The sequence below is a fragment of the Adiantum capillus-veneris genome, chromosome 24 (genome assembly GCF_014529385.1).
Source record: "Adiantum capillus-veneris isolate H3 chromosome 24, ASM1452938v2, whole genome shotgun sequence".
Lineage (NCBI taxonomy): Eukaryota > Viridiplantae > Streptophyta > Polypodiopsida > Polypodiales > Pteridaceae > Adiantum > Adiantum capillus-veneris.
In genome coordinates, this window is record NC_140954.1 from 3165283 (window position 1) to 3177554 (window position 12272).

Sequence of the window (12272 nt, forward strand, 5' to 3'; positions counted from 1 at the left end):
GTCGTAACTCTATTGGATGTCACAAAAGCATCCATGTATACTTTTGTTGTTGAATGTTAACCATGATGGCTCGCATTTGGAGTAACATGCTATTCATGGATTTTCATAGATCCCCCATCCGAGCAGTGTGTGCAGGTCATTTCTCTTCTCGTCATCAGCTTGCGCTTCCAAATTAGCTATGTTACACACCCTACTGACGCATAGACAGGTGCTACCCTTGGGGAGTTTCCCAGCTCGGTTACTCTTCAAAACCACAAATTTACATGCCCAACTAGATGCATCACATACTGCTGTACTCTGCGGATGCGCGCACACATGGAGTATACATTGAATGTAAACAGCTACATCATTTGCATCATCACCATCGATAAAGATAGGGTATGCTTGTGAAGAAGGCTACAACCACATGATCTGGGATAGTCTTGCTACCAGAAGTATGTAGGTGCTCATGCACCTACTTAGAAACTGATTATGACATTAATTTATAATGCTAATGCATGGTAACTTGGTAAAGTTGAACTGCTTTGCATAACTAAAGAACACTGAATCATAAGAAATCATAAATATGCTTATTTAATTCTGTGTTGATGAAATAGTTTGACACAACTTGATGAATAAGAGTGATACTTTGGGGTGAATAATCTGACAATGTTACTTTCTCGTCTTTGTTATAATAAGTGGTACTGGGAACGGTTCGTCTTGAACGATTGATACATGGAATACTTGTTATTTGTGTTATCGAAGCCGCAAATCTCCTATGGAGGGTCTCTTTGGGATGGCATATACTGGTTTTTTGAAAAATTGCCCGACATACGATCGTGACTCTATCCAAATTTTGTTAGCTTGCTCTGTTAGCCTTGCTTTCATTGGATTGTGCAGCTAATGGTTCTATTTCTCATTAAGAATTAGCATAACAAACATAACCATCTCTTGAAATTGGGTGAACACGAACATTTGGATCTCATTGAATATGCATCCTCTAAAAAAGTATAGGTCTTACTCCACATTAAATAATCTTGCTTATGGACATCAAGGGTCATACCTCTTGATAGGTATGGTTACACTATCTACATAAGGTGTTTTGAAACTTACTCGACTTCCCACCAAATGCTCTCTAACCTTTTATAGAGTTGCTTCATAATTCCTTAAATCAATGGGTTTTAAATAAAAAGCTTCACACACTGCTTTTACTTAGATTTAGTACATGGTCATCGGGTTATTTCTCTCAGATATCTTGCATGATGAATGAAGTTAAATAAGTTTAAAAACATTGCAAACATCTTATGAGGGCGTGACTATTTAAAGTTCTCAATTTTGTATAAGAGCCTTAATCCTCCTGTGAGGGTCTCCAAAGAGATGGCAATTATTGCAGTTTTTTGACATTTTCTCCATAATACAAACAAAATGTTGTCCGATTTGTTTTAAAGGGGATACTACTTGGCTTTATTGATACACTTAATGTAATTTGACTTTGATATATGATTGAGAATAATGATGGTCGATAGGGTAAGCTGTAAACTAATTCTGCAAGCGTGACATAGATAACAACTGGACCCAGTTCTGACACCTGTAATACGCACAATCATACCCAGTTCTAACTAAATGCTTTTGTATGGATGCAAGTAACAGCTGGATCCTTCTCCTTGTAGTTTTAGTGGAGGCTTATCCCAAGCAATGGACACATACATACACAACAACAAGATGCCAATTTGTTATGATCAAAGATCATATTGACTATTAGATGCAGAGTGTTTATATGACAAAGATTGGACATATTCTATACATGAAATGTATACTCACTTTTCTGATGTTTCGTTTTAATGTATTTTTTTTACTGTACTATTTAAATGCAATTATTTAAGTATGGTTCAATTTTGAGGGGTTTTCACACATAAACACACACACACACACACACACACACACACACACACACACATACACACCTAAATTCACATAATCACATAGATACTCTATCATTCACACATGCTGGAATGAGCTAGATATGTTCAGACAACTATTCTAGGTTGGTACTTACAGTAAAAGATATCAAATTTAGAAAGCTCAAATCAAATTTTAGAGCATTGGAATACAGAACTAGAAATGAAACGAAAAATGACAAAACATTGTAACTCAAACTGGAACTAGAATTGTATTCAAAAGAATAATCAAAGTACAACTGGTAAATACACTGGAAGTACAAAGTGCACCAGTAAATGGATTTGGGATTACAAGAGATCTAAAGATCAAGTACACAAGACAAAGAGAGTGCACAATGACAAGATATCCCAAAAATAAATAGTGGGTCCTATTTATAGGCCCTCGGACTTGTGTCAGACTAACTTTAATGCATTGTCAGTTAGTGTGGAAACTTGCTGGTTTACTGCTTTTGGAAGATTGTGGTATCCGTTAGCTGCTGCTAGAGGTTACTCCCTCCTTCTACATGCCCACCTTCCTCTTGTATATGAGCCTCAAGCCCTCTACAGCCTGTTGCTTGTCTCTCTTGTATTTTGAGCATCAAGCCCTCCAATATCCGCATAGGACTTCAAAGGTGCCTTCTAAAACCATTGGATCTACTTATCTTGCAAAAGTCTAGTAGTAGAACACCATTAGCTCAACCAGTGTCTGTCCAGCAAACCCTCTTCTTGTCAGGTGCCTCTGAAGTGGTTGTCCTAGCATTTTCCTTTTGTATAATTCTAAATAGTGCTTCTTGCTCCAGCTGGTCCTTCCTGGCAATTTTCATCTCCACTTCATGGGGCATTAGTGGATTCAAGGTTTTGGTATCAGCATCATATAGAATGAATTTTCCTTTTGTCAATCGAGCTCTGGCTAGCTTCTGACAATAGGAAGCATTATGTATCCATCCTTGAGGCAATGGATGGTTGCATTTTATGCAAGCTTTGAACAATATTTGAGCCATCTCTTTGAACTTGGGTTCAGAGCTTGCCTTACTAGCTAGTTCCTTCTCTAGAATCTTACAGGCTTCAATTGTGAGCTGCAAAAGTTGGTTAATGAGTCTTTTGATTTGGACTTTCCATTGGCCCATTACGAATTGGAACTTGCATAAATCACCCAATAGCTCACTGAACATAGTCTTCTAGAGCATCTCTTGCAACACTTGATTTCATGCCAGCCATTCCATAGTTGCCTCCTCATACCAGACTCTGAGTCCATTTGCTACTAAATATATCTTTGTTGGTATGTTGGCTCAGTGTGAGGTGGATAGAGACCTAGAAATAAGCGAGGTAATTTAGCTTCTCTGGTTGGGTTGGCATATAAGAGTATAAGATAATTACGGACGAACTCTAGAAAACTAAGAACCGTCTAATACTCCTGCTGCATCATTTTCCTGGTAACACGTTCGTGCAGCCAAAGTTGGTCGTTCATAGAAGATGGAATGGGCAGGTATGTGTAGGATATTAGGTGCATGGAAAAAGGTTGGAAAAGCTACAAATAGCCTAGGCAGACATGTAGTAGCTGATATGTATGCTTTATGTGGTTTATAGACCAAGAAGGGCTTCAAAGTGGTCCAAACGGGAGGCACATGAAGGATGTCCAAAGTGCATGTTTTTGGCTTGAGAAGGTAGAGCTTAAGTTGATGAAGGATCAGGTCCAAACGGCTCATCAAACAGAGCTACATAGCCCAAGATACTTGAGTTTGAAGCTGCAGTGCATTGCAAATTTGACACAGACAGGGTAGGTGGCGCTAGGTAGTCCAAGCCAGTTTCAATGGGTAGGTGCATAGTGCTTGATTTATGGAGCCTATTGATCCTTCCAAATCATCAATCGGAGTCACGAATATCAAGATAAAAGGCTTGGAAGTTTTGTCGAGGGCCATGTATGTGTTGGTTGGCCCACTTTGGGAAGTGTGCCAATAGAGGTTTTTGTGGAGCTTGGTGGAGTTTTCAAAGATAATGGACAGCATATAAAGCTAGCAGGAAGAAATTGCACGTTAATAGCAGTCCCGAGCGTGAAGTTCTGGCCGGTCAAAGTTGGCAGTTGGCAATGAGAGCGGGGTGCCAGATGATTGTTTGGCTTTTTTGCACCCATTGTTTGAAGTGACGCCAAGGACAAGGTGCAACAAGATTCATATGGTTCATAGCCGACGTGGTGGAGCTTCAGTCGGGTGTTGCGGCTTGATAAACTGGATCAATGAGCATCAAATATTGAAGGGTTGAAAGAAGTAGCCAAGGGGGGTTATGTATGTGGTAATGTTAAAATTTTTGGGGAACCTTGAGGTGCAGACACCCACAAAGTGCCATGTGGCACAACTAATCCCTCATGTGATGGCGGCCTCCGAGGCTCAAGGGTATGTACGGTGTAGCGTGGAGAACTAAGGGAGTATACCAAAGAGAGAGAGAGAGAGAGAGAGAGAGAGAGAGAGAGAGAGAGAGAGAGAGAGAGAGAGAGAGAGAGAGAGAGATCTTGGTGGCTATGGTGCATGGCTGTGTTGCCCATAGCACCGTTGCTCACGGTCGTGAGGTGGCATGTGGTGGTGGTTTTGAGTGTGTGGCAGGCGGCAATGGTTGACCTACGAGTGGTGGTGGCGCAATTGGTTGTTGATGTGGCAGAGCCCGTTATCGCGCCCTTTAAGGCCACACATTTTTGAAGAGAAACCCAGGGAGCAACGATGGTGCCGTCATTGCCCCTAGGGGTCGGTCATGTGGGGAGATTGAAGGCCAATCTCGAGACTTCTTCTCATGCAGTGGAAGAGAGGCTTCTTGAGAAGCAGTTGTAGTGTTGAAGCGGAGCCGGGAGGGCTGTCAGGCTATGTGTTGAGCTCCCCAATGCTTGTGCCGGCTTGGATCTATCTTGTGTAATTGGTCGTGTTTTGCAAAGTGAAGCCATCATTGTTGTGATTTGTGTCGATTCCCTTGCCCCTTCCCTTCTTTGTGTTGTGCGTGTGTTTTCGGGAGTGTGTCGGCCGTTGTGCCCCCCAATGGTCTGTTATGCATAGAGGGATTGAGAGAGGTTGTGTGTGTAGTGAAGGCTGTGAATCATGTTGTAGGGGATGATTGTGCTTTTTTTGTGTGATCGCATCAAGTGTGTGCGTACGCTGGTGTGCCAACGGTGATTTGTTTGCAGGTCATGTGAGTTTTGAAGGTGAATTATAGTGTTAGGGGTGCTGTGATTATCTTGGGCTATAGAGAGGTAGATTGTTTGGGTTCCGGGTGTGTTCCCCTTTTCCCCTTCCCATCTTTTGGTGACACTGAGGAGCTAGCTGATGCTCCTGCTTAAAGTCAAAGCGGTGGTTTTACCAATGTTGAAGGTACGAGATTTGAAGAGCAGATGTTGCTAGCATGGCGTGGTTGAGGTTTTCAATCTTTACTCACAGCCCCAAGGCGGCGTGTGGTGGTGGTTTTGAGCGTGTGGCGGGCGACGCTGGCACAATTGGTTGTTGACGTACCAGAGCTCGAGGGGGCCACTTAATAATTATGTGCCTATCACACGAGTGCAGCATAAGGGGTTATTTATTTATTTATTTTCACATTTTCACATACAAAAGGATACTGTAAAATGAAGTTGGGAAAAAATATTACAAATTGAATAGGAAAAGGGTGTATTTTATTTGTCAAAAATTCACACATAAGGGTTTTTAAATATAGTCCTTGAATGCACGCAATATACACAATTTATACATAAGGACCCCCCCCCCCCCCCTCTGCATGGCGGAACCGGTTCCCGCCCTCTAAGGCCAAACATTTTTGAGGAGAAACCCAGGGAGCAACGACGGCACCGTCATTGCCCCTAGGGGTCAGTCATGTGGGGAGGTTGAAGGCCAATCTTAGGACCCAGTTGCGAGGTGGCTCCCATGCAGTGGAAGAGAGAGTAGAGGATTGAAATTCGGCCAAGTGTTGGGCCATGCAAAGAATACTAAGTGGAGTTATCCACTTGTATCTAAGGGGAGAAATTGCCAAAAAAGGGCTCCAGTTGAGCAATACGAGCCTAGAAACAAAATTTGTTTATTTTTTGTGCTAAGAAAATCTATATAAAGAGAGATTCACATGCCACTATAAGGGCTTTTTGGGCATTTTGAAGTTTTGGGGAATTGTTGGAGCTCTGCTTTTAAGCATCGAGCCGGATGGTGTGCTATTGAGAAGCTCTATGGAGTTACAGTGCTGAAGCGGAGCCGGGAGGGCTGTCTGGCTATGTGTTGAGCTCGTCTATGCTTGTGCCAGCTTGGAGCTATCTTGTGTAATTGGTCATGTTTTGCAAAGTGAAGACATCATTGCTGTAATTTGTGTCGATTCCCCTTGCCCCTTCCCTTGTTTGCATTCAATATATCTTAGCTTGGACAAGTGGTGGACCTTATGTCCCTCTATGCTTCAATGGAGCTTAGCTTGGAAAAGTGGTAGACCTTGTGGATCTCTATGCTTCAATGGAGCATAGCCTTGGGACTTTGTGACTCTTTATTCTTGAATGAAGCTTAGGCTTGATAGACCTTGAATTAATTATCCATACATAGCTTAAGTTGTGGACCTTGTGGCTCTCTATGCTTGAATGGAGATTATTCTAGGCAAGTGCTAGACCTTATGAGTGTCTATGCTTTGATGGGGCCTAGCTTGGACAAGTGATGGACCAACTTAGAGTATGGACGTTGTGGCTCTCTATGCTTCAATGGAGCTTGGCTTGGACAAGTGGTAGACCTTGTAGTCTCTAAGCTTTCATGGGTCTTATCTTGGACAAGGAGTGGACCCTTGAATCAATTATTTCTACCTAAGACTTTGGATCTTGTAGCTCTCTATGCTTTAATGGAGCTTAACTTAGATAAATGGTGGACCTTGTGACTCTCCATGGCTCAATGGAGTTAAACTTCATGACTCTTCCTAGCTTGCAAACTTTACGACTCTCCCAACTTTAAAAACGAGCAAACCATATCATAGAATGCCAAACGAGCTTCTAAGCTTGCCTTTAAAAAGTTGGCAAAGCATGAACATTTTAATAAAAATACCAACAAATGCTTCAAATTCTATCCAATCATTCATATGCAATGGACATAAAATCTTGGTAAGCAGACATGATTGTGCAATAAATTATAAGCAAATGCTCCTAGGGTTGCCTTGAAAGACCTAGAAAAGCATTAGAATTTTAATGTAAAAATCAATAAATTTTTCAAATGCTATCCAATCATTCATATGCAACGGACATAAAATTTAGTAAGTAGACATGATTGTGCAATGATTTGTATGCAACTATTCCTAACATGCCCCTGATTATCCCAAAAATAAACCCCAATATGAGATAAAAGTTCAAAATATCTAGGGTTTGACATCCTTGATTCTATATTTTGTCTCAAACTGCCATGGTTCTTGCTGTGCAGAACAAGACCAGAAGAACCACATTTTGCTACTACAATGCAAGCAACAAGAGAGAATAGACATTGATAGATACATAGTTTACTACATCATGTGTCATAGGAATGGATGCATGTATATAGGCATCACTAACAACTATAGTAGACGAAAGGCAAAACAAACTCGAGATCCACCTTCTAAGATGCATAGAAGTGTGCTATGCTTCAAGCCTTTCACCAAAATTTGAACAACTCGCCAGTTGTTCTACAACTCGCCAGTTGTTCTACAACTCGCCAGTTGTAGAACTTTATCTGTAGCAAGAATACTAAAATGATCGTTCATCAATGCATAAAATACCACAAGCTCTATTGGATAAAAAATCTTGCAAGCTCACCCATACCTAAAAGAAACAAAGAGAATTTGAATTCTCTACTCAACTTGTAATGTCTTCTTTTTTTGTCATGTATTGTTAATAAAGCACACTCTTTGATATGTCTTTTTCCTTTCTTGCAACACAAATTAATATGTCTTGTGATTTAACTTGGTCACAACCCATTCAGATTATACTTCAATTGGACTTCATTTACTATGGATAACAATATAATTTCATCATTACTTTGCATAGTTCAATTATCTTTCTATTCTCCCGTTAATGCTTATTGTTGTCCTCTACTATCTCCTCTTAAAATTGTATGTCTTTTAATTCTAGTTAATGTTCATTATTAGCTAAAGTACATTATTTGATGCTCTATTCTATACATCTCTTTTTACACCGTCATCTTTAAAGTGAATGTCTTTTTTATATGGTGTGTTTTATATGCTCTTTCTCTTCATATGGTCTTCACTGTGATGCCCGGTCCAACCAAGCAAGACTAGTTTGTTTTTTGCCATACTCATTGTATGTTCGTTGCTAAGTCTATTTTAAGTTTAGCCTATTGTGTATAGAAAAATGAAAATTCTTTGTTACATGAGGATGATTATGAAGGTAGATGCAAATTGTATGGTTGAAACGTGGTCGGTGCTCACAAGTTTAGAAAAACAAGGAATCCCTCATTAGGGTTGGGTTGCACCACGTGCTAGTGGGGGCAAGGTGGGCAAAGCTATGCATAAGGTCGCACCTTTATTACAAAAAAGAGAAAAGGTAAAGTTCTAGTTTGAAGGGAAACGTGGGAGAGCTCTCATAGGGGAGGAGAGACCTAAAAGTGAGGAGACCCTTTCACTTCCAAAAAAAAATAGCTTAAACCCTTCAATTTTCGAAGTGATAGTAGGGCTAAGAATTAGCTTCTACTTTCCAGGAGAGAAACATGGATCACCTTTATTTTAATAAATACTATCCCTACTAACCCATGGTGCTACTCAGCTGTTAGATGGGTGCAACTAATGATAGTTGATGAGAATTGACTATTGAACCTTGAAAAACTATGACACTTTCTATTTTAAGTTCACTCTATCACGTGCACAAAGGAGGGTAGATCCTCACATTTCTATATATATATATATATATATATATATATAAAAACATCATTGATACTCCACATGGCAATGCTTGAAGCCACCATGGAGCCCAAGCTAATTATAGTCCCCTCAAGTTGCCATGTAGGATGGATGGTAGCCACCTAGAAGCCACCAACTAGTCGCGCATTGCCTCCATGGCCTTGCAAGAAAATTTGCAAGCTCCCTTTTTAACGGGATCCATCTTGGGTTGCGGGTGCAAGTTGTGGGTAGCGTTGCACTGACTCCACCCTCGAGCCGTTGGAGCCATCACAGAGCTATGGGCTACATGCACACACTCCACCTCATGTTCTGTGGCCTAAATTTTGAAACTGCAGAATGAAGGGCGGTACATAAAGCCCGCCCCCGTGCTCTCTACACCCTCACCCGCCCATCTACTGTGCTAATCCCGGGTTGAGATTAGGGTTGATTGAGCAGGAGACAATTAGTTAATTGCATGATCAATTGGAAGTTTCTTCATTACCCTCCCATCTACTCTGCCCCCATGCTCGCATTGCTGCACCATCACCCTCCCATTTGTTGTTCTGCTCCCGAGCTGACCCTGGAGAGAGAGAGAGAGAGAGAGAGAGAGAGAGAGAGAGAGATGATGATGAAATGAAATGTTATATTGACATCTTTAAAAGGCTAAAATGACCTATGAGACCAGAGTGAGAGTAACAAAATGAAATGACAAAATGAGAGTAACAAAATGAAATGACAAAATGATGAAATGATAAAATAAAAGTACTATGGGATCCTAAACTGGTAGGTGTGAACTAAGCAGCTAGCTGGGATAGCGAAATCACAAGTCACAGGAAATCCAGCATCGATCGCTAGCGGATCTCATCAATCTCCTCCATGGACAGTAGTCTGACCAGGCGTCGTGCATGTCGGGCCAAAATGATCTAAATCCTCCGATGTAGTCTCCGTCGATGCTGTGTAGTCTTGCACAATTGTGAGCGTTTGGGTCTCCCCAGCTCAATCGCTCAATCGATCAGTGTGCCTCTGGTGTGAGGTGACAAGATCTACTGTGGTAGTAGCTCCTCTGGGTGTCCAGCGTCTGCTCTAAATAAGTCTATGATGTGTCTCTGAGATTGGCTAGTCTCTCCTCTCATAAGGCTCTCATTGTGTCTACGCAGCTCGAGCAGATACAAACCCAAGAATCTCTGATCCTCGTACCTCATGACTCTAGAGAGTGATCCAAAGCCCTCTTTGAACAAGCAATGGAAGTGGCCTCATATCTCATAGTAGACGGGGCAGTGGCATGTGTAGTGTAGCTCTGTCTCAGGCTCCATGTCACACAGGGTGCATGTCTTGGCCTCTGTTGGCACTCCGTTGTATCTCCCAGTCTCGATCCGTAGTAGCTGGTGTAAAGATGCGCGTATCTGGCCAATAACACATCGTATCCCATGAGACAAGTGGGTGTCCATGTATTTGGGCCTTGCCACAAACCGTCTGCTGTAATCTAGAGAAGATGCTCTCTGTAGAAAACCATGTTCGTGCCCAGCTCCTGTGCTGGCTATACCAATGTCCTCCTGGTGTCTAGCTGAGTCAGGTTCTGGCGAATGAGCCTGGTGGTCTCGGACTGTGTAAGAGTCAGAGACGGTGCATCCAGTGAGTACTAGAAGGGGGGCAATCTCTCTATACTGAACCCATGTGCTTGGAACCATGACGTCATCTCCCCATACCAACATGATGTGTCTCCTTGCCTAGCTAGCTATTGAGAGGATTCAAGTGCAAGGTGGGCGTATTTGTCTCTGGGAAGTTCCCACAAGTGGTATATGAAGGAAACAGATCTGGTGAGTGCCACAACTACTAGTGGGGGGCATCTATCTCTGCTCGGATAATGGCATGTGGTACTGAAGCCTTGGCTCTAATGAGCCACAAGATCATAGAGACCAGAGGCTTCTCCATGTCCCCCATCCATCAATGCGACCTATTCTCTTGTGATGATCCAATGAAGGCCACCATATCTCAGCTCCATAGAGCAATACAGAATCCATCAAAGTGTCAAAGAGCCAGAGCTTTGACCAAGGCTCCTGAAACTGAACCTGTGAGACTGAACACATCCTCTCCAGTCTCCCCAATGCCAAATGGGCTCTGGTCAATCTAGTCTCTACTGCTCTCCTAAAAAAAATGATGGCACTAAACACCACTCCAAGGTAATTGTAAGCATCTGTATATTCCATTGTCTCTTGGCCATATGTGAATACGGGTGCTAACCTCCTGATCCACTATGGGGTGGTATTAAATACCACGACCTTGGTTTTACCAAGGTTGACAGACAAGCCACTTTCATGGGCAAACCTATGCAAAGCATCCAAGTGACATTGCATCCCCTCCGAGAGTCGGAGATCAACACAATATCATCAGCATATAACAATCACGGAATTCATGTCTCTGCCAGCGGTGCACCTCTATCACCATCTCTCATTGTAGTCAGAAACCTTGTCATAAAAACTAATATCTAATTCTCCTAAATGATTTTCTCATGTTAAACTGATCATTTAATATGGAGAAGTGCTAGGGGAGAAAAGCTAGAATATTGGTTAAGCTGGCCGGCCGGCCACAATAGAGATCCAAAGGGGGGGCCATCTGCAAAAGAGCAATGTGCAACAATGGGCTTTAAAGAACCTAAGGTTCAGCCCATTAAGACTTCCAAAATGCTAAGGTTCCAAAATTCAAAGGTTGTGTCCAATGGTCAAGTTTAGTAAAATTGGATGCTTTGTGAGTGTGCCAAAAAGTCTTCAAGGCTCCTACATAGGAGGGGGTGAGCCTTGTAAGTAGGGGATAAGAGAGAAACACACACACACTCTCAAAGGCTCCCTTTACACAAAGGGAATAGGGGAAACATGTCAGCTCCCTAGGCCAATTGCCCACAAGGTGCACTTAAATCCTATTGGATGGCCATAGAGGTGGACCAATGAGATTAAGGCTAGAGTAAATCTAGTTTATCCATTTAAGAACACTTGATAAAAGACTCAATAAGAATTAAGATCTCTAGAAGACTATTGGACAATCTCCCAAGGGGTCCAATGAGCATTCAACAGCCCAATGGCTTGCATGCTTCCTATTGGGGCCAGACAACAAAGGGGTCCAATGAGAGTTTAGTTTCATTATTTAATTACCTAAAACTCTCACAAAAGGGGAAAGGGGGACACATGTCACAAGACTATCACTTATGCTTCTTAAATCCTATGGGCTAAGTTTGGAGAGGTCCAATGGGAAGCCAACAAGAGGATTTAGCAAGAGGGGTCGACCAAGAGAGAGAGGGGGCTGATTTTTCAAAGGCATTATCACACACACACTCAGACAATCTCATGTGTGGAGCAAGAACTCTCTCTCTCTCTCTCTCTCTCTCTCTCTCTCTCTCTCTCTCTCTCTCTCTCTCTCTCTCTCTCTCTCTCTCCTTCTCAAGATTTAATGGAAAGCTCACCACCAACTCCAAGCTTGTGAGAAGGGAGGCCTACACCAACAACTCTTGGCTTT